The sequence below is a fragment of the Aquarana catesbeiana genome, linkage group LG04 (genome assembly GCF_042186555.1).
Source record: "Aquarana catesbeiana isolate 2022-GZ linkage group LG04, ASM4218655v1, whole genome shotgun sequence".
Lineage (NCBI taxonomy): Eukaryota > Metazoa > Chordata > Amphibia > Anura > Ranidae > Aquarana > Aquarana catesbeiana.
Window position 1 is genome coordinate 392513149 of NC_133327.1, and position 17945 is coordinate 392531093.

Below are 17945 nucleotides of genomic sequence, written 5' to 3' on the forward strand. Positions count from 1 at the left end.
TCTCATTTAAAACTGCTTGCGGGTTTAATGTCATGTCGGGTCATGGCAATATGGATGAAAATCAGTGAGACAAACGGCATGGGTACCCCCCAGTCCATTACCAGGCCCTTTGGGTCTTGTATGGATATTAAGGGGAACCCCGCACCCAAATTAAAATAAGGAAAGGTGTGGGGCCACCAGGCCCTATATACTCTGAACAGCAGTATACAGGCGGTGCAAACAAGACAGGGACTGTAGGTTTGTTGTTAAGTAGAATCTGTTTGTAATTTTGAACATTTTTAACGTGTTTAGCTCCAGCCAAAAAATCTTTTCTAAGCTTTTTGGAAAACATAGGGAAGGGTTATCACCCCTGTGACATTTGTTTTGCTGTCTTTCCTCCTCTTCAGAAGATTTCACCTCACTTTTTTGTCCCAATGAAAAATGTTTTTTGAAAATTTGGGTTTTTTTGTGGAACAAGGATTGGAAAGCATCAGTGGAAAGGAGAAATTGTTTTCCCATATTAACTCTTACAGGAGAGAATTTCCCTTCCTAGGGGTAGATTTCATCTCACTTCCTGTTGTCTCCTTCCGTTTGCAAGTAGGAGTCGTTTGTAAGTTAGATGTTTGAAAGTAGGGTCCTGCCCTATATACTCAGCAGAAATTTGGGCCTTAGGTGTTGCTGTGGCCACAACACTGTAAGCCCTCACAGGGCCCTGCTGTGAAATATTAGATCAAGAATTGTAATTACATGCCCCTGTTGAACAGGAGCTGAAAAATTAGGCCTTAGGCACTGGTGCTGGTGCCACAACACTGCAACCCCTCACAGACACTCTAGTTGGAACGCAGGAACGAGCCCTGCTGCAAAGTATTGCTTCAAAAATTGTAATTACACGCCCCTGTTAGACAGGGGCAGAAAAATTGGGCCTTAGGCACTGGTGCTGGTGCCACAACACTGCAACCCCTCACAGACACTCTAGTTGGAACGCAGGAACGAGCCCTGCTGCAAAGTATTGCATCAAAAATTGTAATTACACGCCCCTGTTAGACAGGGGCAGAAAAATTGGGCCTTAGGCACTGGTGCTGGTGCCACAACACTGCAACCCCTCACAGACACTCTAGTTGGAACGCAGGAACGAGCCCTGCTGCAAAGTATTGCATCAAAAATTGTAATTACACGCCCCTGTTAGACAGGGGCAGAAAAATTGGGCCCTAGGCACTGGTGCTGGTGCCACAACACTGCAACCCCTCACAGACACTCTAGTTGGAATGCAGGAACGAGCCCTGCTGCAAAGTATTACATCAAAAATTGTAATTACACGCCCCTGTTAAACAGGGGCTGAAAAATTGTGCCTTAGGCACTGGTGGTGGCGCCCAGAACCAAAAATGTTCTTACAAGCTATCAGCGTGATGATTGAGGAGGAAGAGGATAATTACTCAGGGATAGTCACTCAGCATCAGCATAGGCAGTCTTTGAAGGGATCTGAGATTTCAAAAAAAATTATTCGGTTACATCAGCATCAGGTGCTTGGTAGCTGGTGGTGATCCAAGACTCATTCATTTTTATGAAGGTCAGCCGATCGACCGAGTCGGTGGACAGACGCACCCTGTGATCGGTTACCACGCCTCCAGCAGCACTGAATGTGCGTTCCGAAAGAACGCTGGATGCAGGACAGGCCAGTAGCTCAATTGCATACTGTGCAAGCTCTGGCCAGTGATCCATCCTCAAGACCCAGTAACCCAGAGGATTTTCGGTGGGAAAGGTGTCCAAGTCTGATCTTGCCCCTAGGTATTCCTGCACCATGTAAAACAGACGCTGGCGATGGTTGCTGGAACCGATCATACCTTGGGGCTGCGGACCAAAAAATTGTCTGAACGCATCGGTCAGACGGCCACCTTCTCCACCGCTCCTTCTTTGACTGACCGAAGCCTCAGCAACACGTTGTCCAGAAACAGGAGTTTGTAACCTCCCAGTCTCTGGGAACGCGTTGCACAGACCTTTCTGCAAGGCCTCCCGAAGATGTTTCATCCTCTGCTCCCTCTGCGATGGCAAGATAAGGTCCGCAACCTTACCCTTGTAACGTGGATCAAGGAGGGTTGCCAGCCAGTATTGGTCCTTCTCCTTGATACCACGAATACGAGGATCCTTACGCAGGCTTTGCAGGATCAGGGAGGCCATGCAGCGTAGGTTTGCTGAGGCATTCGGTCCGGAGTCCTCTGGGTCACTAAGAACGACATGGTCCGCAGCCACCTCCTCCCAGCCACGTACAAGTCCATGTGTTTCTTGGGACTGATCCCTTAAAGACTGCTGCTGATGCTGAGTGCCAGGCTCCACCTCCATACTGACACAATCTTCCTCCTCCTCCTCTTCCTCCTCGTCCTCTTCCTGTGTGATCGGCGGGCACGCAGGAACACTGTCTGGATAAAGGGGGCCTTGAGAGCTAAGGAAGTCCTCCTCTTCCTGCCTCTGTTCTGCCTCAAGTGCCCTGTCCATTATTCCACGCAGCGTGTGCTCCAACAGGTGGACAAGGGGGACAGTGTCACTGATGCATGCACTGTCACTGCTCAGCATCCTCGTGGCCTCCTCGAATGGTGACAGGACAGTGCATGCATCCCTGATCATGGCCCACTGGCGTGGGGAAAAAAAACCAAGCTCCCCTGACCCTGTCCTGGTGCCATAGTCGCACAGGTACTCATTGATGGCCCTCTGCTGCGTGTGCAGCCGCTGCAGCATGGCCAACGTTGAGTTCCACCTGGTGGGCATGTCACAGATTAGGCGGTTCTTGGGCAGGTTAAACTCCTTTTGGAGGTCCGTCAGCCGAGCACTGGCATTATATGACCGGCGGAAATGCACACAGACTTTCCTGGCCTGCCTCAGGACATCCTGTAAGCCCGGGTACCTGCCCAAGAACCGCTGCACCACCAAGTTAAGGACGTGAGCCAAACAGGGCACATGGGTCATTTGTCCCTGTCGGAGGGCAGAGAGGAGGTTGGTGCCATTGTCGCAAACCACCATTCCTGCCTTAAGTTGGCGTGGCGTCAACCACCTCTGAACCTGCCCCTGCAGAGCTGACAGAACCTCTGCCCCAGTGTGGCTCCTGTCCCCCAAGCACACCAGCTCAAGCACCGCATGGCATCTTTTGGCCTGCGTACTTGCGTAGCCCCTTGAACGCCTACGGAGCAACGCTGGTTCCGAGGAAGAGGCCATGGAGGAAGAAGAAGAGGAGGGGGTGGAGGAGAGAGGTGTGTCACAATCAGCATTTTGGAGGCGTGGTGGCGGAACAACCTCCAACACTACTGCACCTTGTCCTGCATCCTTCCCAGCTGCCAGCAGAGTCACCCAATGCGCCGTGAAACTTAGGTAACGTCCCTGTCCATGCCTGCTGGACCATGAGTCAGCGGTAATATGCACCTTACCGCTGACCGCCCTGTCCAGCGAGGCATGGACATTGCCTTCCACATGCCGGTAGAGAGCCGGAATCGCCTTCCGTGAGAAAAAGTGGCGTTTGGGTACCTGCCACTGAGGAACCGCACATTCCACAAACTCACGGAAGGGGGCAGAGTCTACCAACTGAAAAGGCAGCAGTTGAAGTGCTAGCAATTTTGCCAAGCTAGCATTCAACCGCTGGGCATGTGGATGGCTGGGAGCAAACTTCTTTCGGCGGTGCAGCAGCTGGGGCAGGGAAATTTGCCTGGTACAATCTGACGTCGGTGTACCAAAAGCAGATTGCCCACAAGTACTTGGCTGTGACACACCTAATTCTACACTTTCATTCCTCTCACTGCAGGTCTCAGAGAGGACTGAAGGTCTAGTGGGGTTGGAAATCTCAGCTGATGAGGAGCAAGGAGAGATCCTCTTTGTTCTTTGGTGTGGGTCTTTTAGATACGCTTGCCAACGAACTGCATGGCAGGTCAACATATGTCTGGTCAAGCATGTGGTACCCAAGCGGGAGATATTTTGGCCACGCGAGATACGCTTGAGACATATGTTGCAAATAGCAGCGGTGCGATCTGATGCACTCGTCTCAAAAAAGGCCCACACCAAAGAACTTTTTGAATAACGCGCAGAGACTGCAGCGCCCTGCACATGTGGAGCTTTGGGGTGTGATGCAGTCAATGTGCTGCCCTTAGGCTGGCCCCTGGAGGGCATCCTGCCTCGTTGGTGATGTGCTGCCGCCTCCTCCTCCTCCTCCTCCTCCTCCTCCTCCTCTCTCCTATCAGGCACCCACGTTGAGTCAGTGACCTCATCATCCCCTCCCTCCTCATCACTGGAGCAAACCTGGCAGTATGCTGCAGCAGGGGGAGCATGACTGCCAGATTGCTGTCCTTCTTGGGCACCCCCTCTGTCCGCGCTCATGTTACTGCCTTCATCGAGCTCAGTATCGTCATCAGAGCCTTCCAAACGCTGGGCATCCTCCTGGAGCATGTACCCAACACTGTGGTCAAACAGTTCGAGGGAATCCTCATGAGGACATGGTGGAGCTAGGGAAGGAGTCACTGATGACATTGAGCTGAGGGAAGAGGCCGCTGCTTTGCCAGACAAAGCACCCTGGGCATGGGTGAGAGAGGATGAGGAGGATGAGGACGGCTTGGTCATCCACTCGACCAAGTCTTCCGCATGTTGCGGCTCAACATGGCCAGCTGCCGAAAAAAAGGCCAAGCGTGTCCCATGGCCACGTGCTGATGAGGATGCACCGTCTCCACGACCAGCACTAGACACAGAGCCTGCTTGCCCTCTCTTATTGGCTTGTGACTGTCTGCCTCTCCTTCTTGGCCTTCCAGACATACTAATGGCCTGTAGCTGCACTAAGCTGGGATAGAACACCTGTAATTTTCTTCAAGTAGCTTTATATACTGTAACCAGACAAGCCTGCCTGTCAGTAGGAAGATAACAGGAACGGATCTAGCTGAACACTGTGAGCAGGACGCACTGTACTAAATGTAAATAGTCTAGCTGCCTGACCGTGGTACTAATAGGATCAAATAGAACACCTGTAATTTTCTTCAGGTAGCTTTATATACTGTAACCAGACAAGCCTGCCTGTCAGTAGGAAGATAACAGGAACGGATCTAGCTGTACACTGTGAGCAGGACGCACTGTACTAAATGTAAATAGTCTAGCTGCCTGACCGTGGTACTAATAGGATCAAATAGAACACCTGTAATTTTCTTCAGGTAGTTTTATATACTGTAACCAGACAAGCCTGCCTGTCAGTAGGAAGATAACAGGAACGGATCTAGCTGAACACTGTGAGCAGGACGCACTGTACTAAATGTAAATAGTCTAGCTGCCTGACCGTGGTACTAATAGGATCAAATAGAACACCTGTAATTTTCTTCAGGTAGCTTTATATACTGTAACCAGACAAGCCTGCCGGTCAGTAGGAATTTAACAGGAACGGATCTAGCTGAACACTGTGAGCAGGACGCACTGCACTAAATGTAAATAGCAGGAACGGATCTAGCTGAACACTGTGAGCAGGACGCACTGCACTAAATGTAAATAGTCTAGAAGATAACAGGAACGGATCTAGCTGAACACTGTGAGCAGGACGCACTGCACTAAATGTAAATAGTCTAGAAGATAACAGGAACGGATCTAGCTGAACACTGTGAGCAGGACGCACTGCACTAAATGTAAATAGCAGGAACGGATCTAGCTGAACACTGTGAGCAGGACGCACTGCACTAAATGTAAATTGCAGGAACGGATCTAGCTGAACACTGTGAGCAGGACGCACTGCACTAAATGTAAATAGTCTAGAAGATAACAGGAACGGATCTAGCTGAACACTGTGAGCAGGACGCACTGCACTAAATGTAAATAGCAGGAACGGATCTAGCTGAACACTGTGAGCAGGACGCACTGCATTAAATGTAAATAGTCTAGATAGAAGATAACAGGAACGGATCTAGCTAAACTGAATACAGTGTATATATATATATGCAACACCTGGGATGCATATATATACACAATACACTGTAAGTGCAGCTAACTGACTGACTGTTCTGCCTAATCTATCTAACTCAAATCAAATGACACTGTCTCTCTCTCTCTCTATCTCTCAGCACACCGGAACACACACTACACAGGGCCGCCGTGCAGGCGGCCTTATATAGTGTGGGGTGTGTACTAAATCCCCTGAGCCATAATTGGCCAAAGCCACCCTGGCTTTGGCCAATTACAGCTCTCTCTACTGACGGCGCTGTGATTGGCCAAGCATGCGGGTCATAGTGCATGCTTGGCCAATCATCAGCCAGCAATGCACTGCGATGCCGCAGTGAATTATGGGCCGTGACGCGCCACACGAATTTAGCGCGAACGGCCCATAACGTTCGCAATTCGGCGAACGATCGAACAGCCGACTCGAACACGAAGCTCATCCCTATTGATGAGGACAAGGGCCTCTTCCCGACAACCCTGGCCGTTGGTTGTCGGGGTCTGCGGGCGGGGCTTATCGGAATCTGGGAGCCCCTTTAATAAGGGGGCCCCCAGATCCCGGCCCCCCACCCTATGTGAATGAGTATGGGGTACATGGTCAACATCACCCAGTGACCACGCCCCCTAAAACGTCACAGTCCCAGCATGCCCAGGGACTGTGACATCAAAAGGGGGCGGGGTCTCCGCCTATATAAGTCACAACGCAGCCCTCGGAGAGCAGTCCAGCCGGAGAGAGCGTCGTGTCAACATCTGGAGAAGAGAAGAGAAGAGAAGAAGCCCAGAAGCCCAGAAGCCCAGGAGTCCGGACCTCTGCTGGCAAGAGAGCTACCTGAAGACAGCAGAGGAGCCGGCCGAAGAACTGGAACACCGGGAGAAGAACCAACCGGACGCCGGGAGAAGATGAAGCGGAGGGACCCCCGAAGCCGGAGGAAGATCCCCCCCCCGGAGCTGTTTAATAAACTATTTTAAAAACCTGTGTAGTGTGTTTTATTACTTACACTTTTTCCCTAGGTGAATGGGTAGGGGTACCATGTACCCCATACTCATTCACATAGGGTGGGGGGCCGGGATCTGGGGGCCCCCTTATTAAAGGGGCTCCCAGATTCCGATAAGCCCCCGCCCGCAGACCCCGACAACCAACGGCCAGGGTTGTCGGGAAGAGGCCCTTGTCCTCATCAACATGGGGACAAGGTGCTTTGGGGTGGGGGGCCCCGCAGGGCGCCCCCCTCCCCCAAAGCACCCACCCCCCATGTTGAGGGCATGCGGCCTGGTATGGTTCAGGAGGGGGGGGCGCTCGCTCGTCCCCACCCCCTTTCCTGACCGGCCAGGCTGCGTGCTCGGATCGGGGTCTGGTATGGATTTTAGGGGGGACCCCACGCCGTTTTTTCGGCGTAGGGGGTTCCCTTTATAATCCATACCAGACCTAAGGGCCTGGTATGCCCCGCACTCGCCGCAATAGGAAAATGTGTTTTTCCTATTGCAGCGAGCGCGAGATGCAATACCCTGCCCTCGTGTCGTATCTGGTCCGTCGGACCAGCATACACACGAGCGGGCTTTCCGTCGGACCAGCACACACACGAGCGGACTTTCCGCCCGAAACTGAGTCCGGCGGAAAGATTTAAAACTTTCTTCAAATCTAGGTCCGGCGGGCTTTTGGGAAAAAGTCCGCCGGAAAAGTCCGCCGGCGCCTACACACGGGCGGATTGTCCGGCACACTCTGGTCCGCCGGACTAAGTATGCCGGAAAGTCCGACCGTGTGTACGCGGCATTAGATATAACAGAGCTCAACTCTTTGAGGACCCTTAGTTGTAAGCCATCTGGTCCAGGTGCTTTATTCACCTTTACTTTCTCTAACTGTCTCTGAACCATATCGATTTTAAGCCATTGTGGATCATTTTGGGCTATGTCAATACTATCCCCATTAAGGACTTGAGCTCCCCCATGCTCCTTAGTATACACAGAGCTAAAGAAGTTATTTAATACATTTTCCTTCTCTTTGTTCACTGTCACCCACTCCAGATTATTTTGTAACAGGCCTACACGCTCAGACCTGACCTTTTTACTATTAGTATATTTGAAGAATGTTTTGGGAGTTTGTCCTACTCTCTACAGCAACCTAATGTTTGTTTTAAATGTTTGCATCTTGATTTCCTTTTTAAATATTCTGTTATATTGTTTGTATCTTTTAAATGATGACAGTGTTCCTTCATTTTTATATATTTATTAAATGCTCTTTTCTTATTATTTATAGCCATTTTAACTTTGGAGGTGAGCCACAAAGGTTTTAATTTTAGCATTTTAAACTTATTGTCTATGGGACAACATGGCGCAGATTATGGGAGTGTGACAGTAGACTGGAAACTTGTGCCACTGGCATTCTTGGAGTGTGGTCCCTGGCATGGTCTCAGTGGTGATAGGGGTAGCCAATATTTAGACAGGCTAAGGCCAGAGTACCGTCATGGACCACGTACAAAATCCATGGCAGAGTGATCTCCACATATAGCACACAGGTAAGATCATGAAATGTAACTCCTGCCTTTAATATGCAATGGAGGAAAACAACAGGTTCTGTACAATTGTATATGTATTGTTCCGTGCAAAGAGAAACAACCGAGATGCCACCTACTGAGTGAGACCAATAGAACTTCTTATAGCAAGCTCATGCTCCGTGCTAATTAGAGAGCTGTGGCTCTGACTCAGTAGGGGGTGTGTCAAACCACTGTAAATAGGACTTTTTTACAGCATGCTAGCAGAGGACAGAGTTTTTCTACTACAGATTTATAAAGAACACAAACTGTAAGACATAGAACACCTTTTGTTCTGATACTCCTGGAATATACTTAGCTAATTTAAACTGAAATTCTAATTGTGCCAAGAAATACACATAAATGCATGCCACAAAGCTTGGATGGTAATGCAATGCAAGGCTAATGGTTGAAGGGGCCTTTAATGTGATGTTGATGTAGCAGGCATGTTGTAATGCAATTTCTCCTTTTGGCCACAAGATGGAGACAGAGAGATGCTGACTTATCCTTCCAGAAAACTGAGATAGACAGAGCACACTCAGAAAAAGGGGAGTTTTAGGAAGTGCTGAGGTGATGGAAGAGAGGAAAGTACTAAGGTAAAAAAAAGAGAGAGAGACACAGGTTTTCCACACAGCACTGCAGAGTGAGTCCTGACAGGAGACAGAGGAGAGGAGATTGCTTAAAAGAGAGGGAGATACCAAGGCTCAAAAAGTCCTTTGCTGGGACACAGTAACACTTAACAGTGAGGAGAGGAGGAGTGTGTGAGGGGAAGGAACTGAGGTGCCAGAGTGAGGAGAGAGACACACGCTGACGCCAGGGACTGTGTGCTCTAACAGAGGGAGAGAAAGCCATGATTCTCTGGAGACTTCCGGGAGAGTTACTGTGAGGAGAGGAGATAGAGGACAGGCGTGGTGAGGTAACAGGACTGCGTGGTGGAACTCCATCTGAGAGAGAGAAACACACTTTTCCCGAGACTGCTGCCAGGAGACTGAGGAGAGAGGATGGCAGAGAGGAGCTAGGAACAGTAACACCCACATGGATCACCACTGTTCAGCCCAGGGACCCTGCTCAGCAATCCAGTGCTGCCCAGCAGAGATGACCCATAGCGCTTCAAAGATCACAAGACCCATCCCGTTGTCCGATCGCCCTGCCAGCTCAGCTATCAGCCATCCTGATTGGCCGACAGGAGGTGATCCGGTGCCTTACAACATCGCTAGGAGGCTAAACCAGTACCTGCGATTATCGTTGTGTCATCACACAGAGGACTGGTGAGCGGGTGCAAACCCAACATTCTTTTTACAATACAGACACGGCATGCAGACACCTATTCCCCTTTCTACTGTCAGAGGATGCTTGTTTGGAGCTGCCACTTTTAGCCATTCTGTTCTTACAAACCACTACCTGATGGGATTTCCTAGAGGATTACTGCTTTACTTTGCTTGATTAAACCTGCTCTCTTCACAAAGGGCACCAACGTTTGCTGGCAGAAGACACTAGTACTCCTCCACTCAGGACCTGTAACATTACAAAACTTTCTTACTGTACCTGTTAACCCATATTTTCTTTTTGTGTTGTTAATTTCAATGGTGTTTGTGGCCCAGAAGGGGATGAGAAGTTGATAGACGTTCGCTCCTCCCTCTCAGCATCTGTGCGATGGACATATAGATTATTATACTTTGTTTTGTATTTTTACAGTTGCTAAAATATTAGAGAATGTAATTTCTACTGTATTGATACTCTGCAGAAAGGTTCAACAGTGCTGTAAGTTTCCAAGTATTATTTTCTTGATAATATATTGAGCTCATTTATAACTACCAGTTGTGTCTGTCTTCGAAATTTAGAAAAGAGGGACTTTTGGACTTTTTAGGCACCACTACAACAAGTATGTATAAAAGAATCAGTTTATTGAAAAATACGTACAAATAGGACATTGATTAAAACCACAAATCATATATATACACCGAAGTATAATGAAGCGGTAGCTATACAAAACCATCTAAATATGTAGTTGTTCGGACGTAAGGATAATCATCCCAGGTAGCAATCGGTCCGAAAAGATGGCTGGATAGCAAGTCCGCAGTCGATTAACTCGTGTCATGTAGATATTCAATGCTCAACATGTTTTGCGTGTCTTCACGCTTCTTCAAGATGGAAAAAGATGTATTGTGGCTGACAAGATACATAACATATAATTAGTACATGAAACCCTAGAGACTGGCATCTGAGAAGATGCCAGATATTGCAAAATCAAACAATTCCATGCCGATTGGACCAATGCGGTAGAGTGTGGAGCACCAACCCAAAGAGGTGATGAAAGGCTACCATGGGGGCATGCACAACATAATACTAGATGGTATCTAGAAACTGTGACGGGGTAGAAATATTTTTTAATTAGTAAGTAAGAGACCCACCAAAGAAAGGAAGGGGGGGGACAAAAGGGGGAGAGAGGGGGGATATGGGGGAGAGACAAGGAGGGGAGGGAGGGGAACAAGGAGAAAATAGGAACAGAAGAAGAAGGGGAGAAAAGGGGGGTGTGTAAGGAAAGGAAAGAGGGGGAGGGGGGGAAAAGGAAGAAATAGGAACGGAGGTGAAGGGACAAAGGGGGAGGAATAACAGGGAGAGAAGGAAGGAAGGAAAGGGGGGGGGGAAGGGAAAAGAGGAAAAGCGGAAGGAGGGGGGAGGAAAGTTGTGTCTGTCTGTTTCTGGTATCAATCCACAGCCAGGATATTGGTATTTTCTTTACTTGCATTCTTGAAAGTGTTTGCAGTAATTTTACATCTAACCAGGTGTGCCAGAGGGGCTGAGGCCATTCTTGGAGTTGAGGCGTAGAACAGAGAACCCAAAATCACCATGCGGCTTCTTTGGGGGTGGCGCTACATTGACAACAGCTGTCCTTTAAGAAAGTATTTTGATTACACCCCCCGCAATACACCCAGTGAGTGCTACCTTGTATTTATTTAGGCAGGATTCCCATCCTTCTTGTTTTTGGCTCAAGAAATTAAAGGAGTTGTAAACCCTCAGCTTTTTTCACCTAAATGTATTCTATGCATTAAGGTGAAAAACCTTCTGTGGTGTAGCTGCCCCCCCAGAGCCCCCCTTTTTCTTACCTGAGCCTGATCGTTCCAGCGGCGAGGACAAACAGAGCAGCTCCAGCCGCTGTCTCAGGTCTTCATTGGATAGACAGATAGCAGCAGGAACCATTGGCTCCCGCTGCTGTCAATCAAATCCAGTGACATGGGAGCCCGGGGTGGAGCAGAGTCCTGCTGTCTGTGTCAATGGATGCAGCAGCAGGACTCAGGAGCTTGCCCCCAACGCACCCCCCAACTCTCTTGCACAGAGCAGGTAAGTATAACATGTTTGTTATTTTTTTTTTTTAAAAAGAGCCTTTACAATCACTTTATTGATATATTACATAACCTCTGTCTGTTTGCTGGTGTCTACTTAAAGTGATACTAAAGTCAATTTTTTTTTAATTAAAAAAAAACAAACATGTTATACTTACCTGCTCTGTGCAGTGGTTTTGATCCTTCTCTTTTCAGGTCCCTCGTAAGTGCTTCTGGCCCCTCCCTGCCGAGAGCCCCCCACAGCAAGCAGTTTGCTATGGGGGCACCCGAGCCGAGCCGCTGCTCTGTGTGTCCATTCAGACACGGAGCCTTGGTTAGGCCCCTCCCCCTCTCTTCTCAATGGCTCGCTGACTTTGATTGACAGCAGTGGGAGCCAGTGGTGCCCTGCTGTTGTCTCAGCCAATGAGAAGGGAAAGTCCCAGATGGCTGATTCACTTGTGAACATCGCTGGATAGAGTGGGGGCTCAGGTAAGTATTAGGGGGCTGGGGGGCTTGCTGCACACAGAAGGTTTTTTATCTTAATGAATAGAATGCAATAAGATAAAAAAAACTTCTGACTTTAGAACCACTTTAAGTGAAAAATTACTGAATGCACAATCAATTCTTTCATAAACCTAAATTGTGAACATTTGTAATACATTATTTAGAACTGGTAAAGTTGTTTACTTATCCTTTTAAAGGAATAGTGTGAAGCAACAATTGCAATTGGAAGACTAGCAAATGTCAGGTGTGCATCATTTTATTTTCAGATGACAGCACATTAAAATGTTTGAAATTGTGTTGATGTTGGATATGAACCAAAGATTTGCTCATGCCAAAGTTGTGAAGGCACTGCCCAACCAGGGGATAACTCCAGCTTCAGAAACAAATCATAAAAGGAAACACTCTTCCATTAAAGGCGGCACATGTTAAGATGTTCTATTAAATAGGAAGCACTGAACAAAGAGGTGTTTTCATATTTTATGCATAACTATACATGCACTTCTTTTTATATGTAAGATATATTTTTTGTGTTCTTCAGAATTTGACTCTATTTATATTGGAAATCCAGGTAGGTAAAAAATGTATGCAGTTAAGTATTCAATAAAGACGTAAAAGTGAAACATATTTTAAATGCAGCCAATGTAAGTACCTAAATTAAACTATACAGTATATATGCCTCTTGCAATTCCCTCTGCAGCAGTTAGAATGTTAAAGGGAGGGGCAGCACTGGAAGCCAATCAGCTGTGTTGCATTAACATGTGCTGGCAGGAAATATGCTGACAGGTAGAGAAAGCAGTGTGAGGAAAGAGATTGACTGCTGCTATTTTTAACTGTCTACTCAAAGCCTTAGGGCAGGGAAGTGACCTATTGTAGCTTTGACTTCTGGGCAGTGAGGGAAAACAAAATTTACCACCCCTTTAACTTAAATGAATTTTCAAAGAAAAATGAAAATCCACATTTACTTACCTGAATCTATGGTCGTGTGATTTATTCTGGACTGCAGTGTGGGAGGGTCATTCCTCTAGTGCTCATGATGCTCCCTGGTTGATATAGATTCTTCCTATTGGTTGATGAAGCTTTCAGACTGCAGGGTCCTCACCGCCAGCAGCATTGATGTCATGTAAGGGGCACAACAAGACTGGTCGAGGTGCCAGGACATCAGCAGCAGATCATTGGTCTCTGTTCCCAGAAGAGGTTCCATGGAGAATCATATCATAGCAGACACTGCTAACTAAATGAGGGTTTTTTAAAAAATGCATAAAAGTGTAAGAGGAGGGGGGTTGCATGAAGATGAGGTTTAACTGCAGCAGAGAGAAAGAGGTCAGCAGTGTGACTGTTCAGACTGGTAGGGCTATGTGCTGTACATCTGAGCACTGGATACAAACAAATAAAAATCCTTTCACACACAAATACAAATGCTTCACAAAATGCCTTTAATTGAGGAAAAGCCAGTTATAAAGAGCGCACGCAGTTTCACTTTACATAAAGCATAAAGTAGTATTGCCTAAGCTGAACCTTTTATTTAACCATTCCCTAGTCTATTGGTCTGGGTGTCATGTGGTGTGAGTCAGCAATAGGATCAGATGTTTTTGCTGGTCCGTGGGATGATTTCTTTCAGTGGGCATCAGACGGCGTTCACTGTGATTGATGCAAAAAGTTGGACGAGGTAATTGCCAATGAATGTACAATATGGGACTTTTTGAGGATTTTTAAAAACCCTTTCAAACCACCTTCTGGAACCCCCTTTAAGTAGGCTTTATTGTCAGGAGGTGGAGCTTATTCTCTATCATGTGACCATTATGATTGGCTCTCACTGTGGTCACATGATTGGGAGCCCATTCTGCTGTCAGGAACAGCTTAGCCATTGTGTTTGGAGTGCACAGGGAGTGTGCTCTCAGCACAAAACCTCAGGCCAGTGTGGACACATATGTCTAGTGGCTGGACAATATACAGTATATGAGATATGCACTTGGCAGGAGGTTAGTAAAGGACTTGTCAAAAATTGTGTAAGTGCCTTTATTTATTGTTTATCTTTTACCCATTATATTTATTCTAATAAGCCCCCTTGTCTAATAAGCCCACACAACCACTGGGCTACCATTTATATGGGGCCCTTGTCCTCATCATGGGAAGGTACTCCCCCCATGTTCAGGGCACATGTTCTGGCTTTGTTCAGTAGGGGTGTGCTGCATGCTTATCCCCCCCCCCCCCGCCCAGCCAAACTGCATGCTCAAATAAAGGTCAGGCATGGATTTTTTTTTCTAGTTTTTGCAGGGCATTCCCCAAGGATCTGGCATGGTCTTTAAATTGACCAAATTTAAAATGTTTTTTCTTTTTTTGTTTGATTTTTTTTTCATTGTAAATGTCAGTTTTGCTGTAGTAGGTTGTATACATCGAACAGATGTGCTACTTCACAGGTAGGTTAAAGGCGCGCCCCCCCATGTATGTTTTTTAAAGGAATTTTGCATTTTTAATGTTAACCCTAAAGCATTATTAAAATAGCAGCTCCCACCAAACAGAATTAAAAAAAATATTTTTTGCGTTAATTCAGGGCAGTCTCTAGCCCCTTCTGCCATTTGATTCACAATCCCTTGCCTAGGACCCCACATATAAAGCAAAGGCAAAGTGAAGTGCTTTACAAATGTGATTAGTGCTCCATTTGCTTTGGGAGTGCAATTTATATGAATGAAAGTGTAAGAAAAATAAAGCTGGGAGCATGCCCGGTCATGTGATCTGTCAGTCATGAGACTGGCCTCTCCTTCATTCATGGAGTATTATCTGTAGCATTAAGCAGCGAACACTGAGTACTCTAAACCTCAGACTGCATTTTGTGAATAAAGTATAAAATGCAGGCCACAGTGTGGAGTAATTCTGTGGAGTATAGAATACAATGGATCATGACATCTGCTCTCTGTTTAAATGGGCCCCCTACTTAAAAAGGATGCTGTATTACATTTGAACGACTGCCTGTTATTAACGCTCAACTTCTGTGCAGACATCTGAGAGAGGAAGTAAGCTAATTTCAGATCCACAAGAATGAGGATACATGAAAGTCAATATTGTTGCCATAGTTGAAGAAAAATAAATGGGCATTTTTTTGGCATTGATAGAAAATCATGATTAGCTGCAGTTTAGAGTAAATAGCTTTGTCAAGAAAACATTGGTGCTTGAAGTATTCATTATTTGTGTAAGCTGATTTTCAAGGCTTTACTTGAATAAATAATACGCAAAATTAGCCACCTGAACATTTTTAGAACAATTATGTAAGCTGGATTTTTTCATGTAGCTTGTATGTGGTAATAGGGGCGTTCAAGTTAAACCGAGACTTTTGAGTTTATATAATGAAAGAACAAATTTCAAGGAGTGGAAACTGCATTCATTTTTCAACATATTCCCCTGCTACATTTATACACTTATGGCAGCATTTAACTAATGCCTGGAAAGCTTTGGCATAAAAAGATTTGTCAGTACGCCTGAACCATCCTAGGACAGCCTGCTTCACTCAATGCACCACAGAAAGATTAGTTTCTTGTGAAATTTCACGACAGGTTATGCGTCGATTATCCAGGATCAGGCATTCCACACGCACAGGAATGACTGCTGTGAGCTGGCAACCACCAGGGCTAGGATAGTCACTGAAGGACATACAGCCATCTTTAAAATATTTATACCATTCAAATGTCTTATGCCGCTTACACACAATCGGATTTTCCGACAACAAATGTTCTATGGGAGTTCACTGTCGGAAATTCTGACCGTGTATAGGCTCCATCGGACATTTTCCGTCAGAATTTCTGACAAACAAAATTTGAGATCTGGATCTCAAATTTTCCGAAAACAATATCCGTTCTCGTAAATTCCGATCGTGTGTACACAATTCTGATGCACAAAGTTCCATGCATGCTCTCAATCAAGTACGAGATGGAAGCGTTCATTCTGGTAAAACTAGCATTTGTAATGGAGATAGCACATTCCTCACACTGCAAATTTAAAAACTTTTAATGCAGCGCATTCTCTTCTTCTTTATAATGCTAGAATAATGAAGTTGTTTTGCTGCTGATATTCATACAGAGTTCTGACAAACTGATTTCTTTATTATTTTTCGTGATCTCATGAATAATTTATTTTTTTCGTTAGATCTCCATAATAATGTTTAGAATTTGTGTTTATATTTTTTTTGTATCCAGATCTCCTATTTTTTTTCTTTTATAGTGATCTCCATAATTTTTTATTTCGTTTTGTGTCAAGCTACCACAACACCATTATTATCTTGTATTTTTTAACCTCAAGGAGGTTGTTTGTTGTTGGTGTCCCTAGTTAATTTGTCATTGTATTTTTGAAATATACCTGCCTACTCACAAACAAACTGTCCTTTTTTAAGTAAAACACATAGGCAAGTATTTGTGAAAAATAAATAGCCATTTATTATGGGCCATAACAAAATAAAGAGGAAGGCAACGCTGGAGAAACTGGTGAGATTTGCGAAGCCTTTGTACCCCAGGGCAGACATCAGTTATTTTACAGTCAAAATTGGTGGCCTGAGGAGTCATTATAATAGTGAGCACAATCCGGTCCAGGACTACAAGAGATCAGGAACAGCAGCAGATGACATATCTGTCCCCAGGCTGTGGTCTCACCACAGCCTGCGTCTTTTTTCAGATCAGACTGAACCCAGGCCATCACTTTCATGTCTTCCTTTCATGCTTCCTTCCACGCTGCTTCCAGGCTGTAGCTCTGGTGTTGTAGTTGCAGCAGGTGGTGGAGGAGGAGAACCGTGGTTGAACTCACAAACATGGCTTTGGCTTGTGAATTCACCCCTCAACCCCCTATTTAGGGCTTGTAAGATAACTTCCTCACACAAGAGGCATTGGCCCTCCTCCATTTCCTGCATTTTGCAGGCTGCCATGTAGGCATAGTCATCTTGGTTATTGTGGGGGGTTCTGAGGGCTGCAGTAGCCTTCTGAAATAGGCCAAGTGCTGCCTCCTCCAGGTTACTCCTCTTCCTGGGACTTTTTTTGGAAGGCAGAGGGGAGGGACCTGGGATTCAGGCAGGCTACTAGGCCTGGCCACCGCCTGGCTGCCACTTACCCCCGCCACCTCCCGGCTGCCACTTTCCACAACCTCCTCCTGGCTGAGACTTTCTTGTGTATGAAAAAGGGACATAGTTTTAGTTTTTGGTTCATCAATCACCCACAATTTTCAGCTCTTGACTGTTGCAAATTGAATGTTAATAAATAGAAAAGACTATCATTCTGACCCCAGCATTTTTCATTCTTGTCCCAATCATTTGTGGCCACTACTGTCTATTGATTTGTAAAACACTTTGTAAAATCAGAAATTACTGATCAATAATAACATCTAGTTAACATCATTAATTATTTGACTAGAAATATGTTGAACAATGCTATACCTGGCTCAAGCTGGGCTCCTCCACTTCTTCCTGGCTGGAAGGCCCAGGTTGGATGTTGGAAGCCTCAGCTGATGGGGAAGGAAGCCTTGAAGGAAGACTGGAGAGTGCTGGCCTGGGTTCATTTTGGCCTGCCAGAAAATGCAGTCTGTCATAGTACCACAGCTTGGGTACATAAATGTCATCTGCTGCAGCTCCTGATCTCTGGGAATCCTGGGCCTTCTTGCGCTCCCTATTATAAGTGCTCCTCATGCCACCAATTAGGGCCTT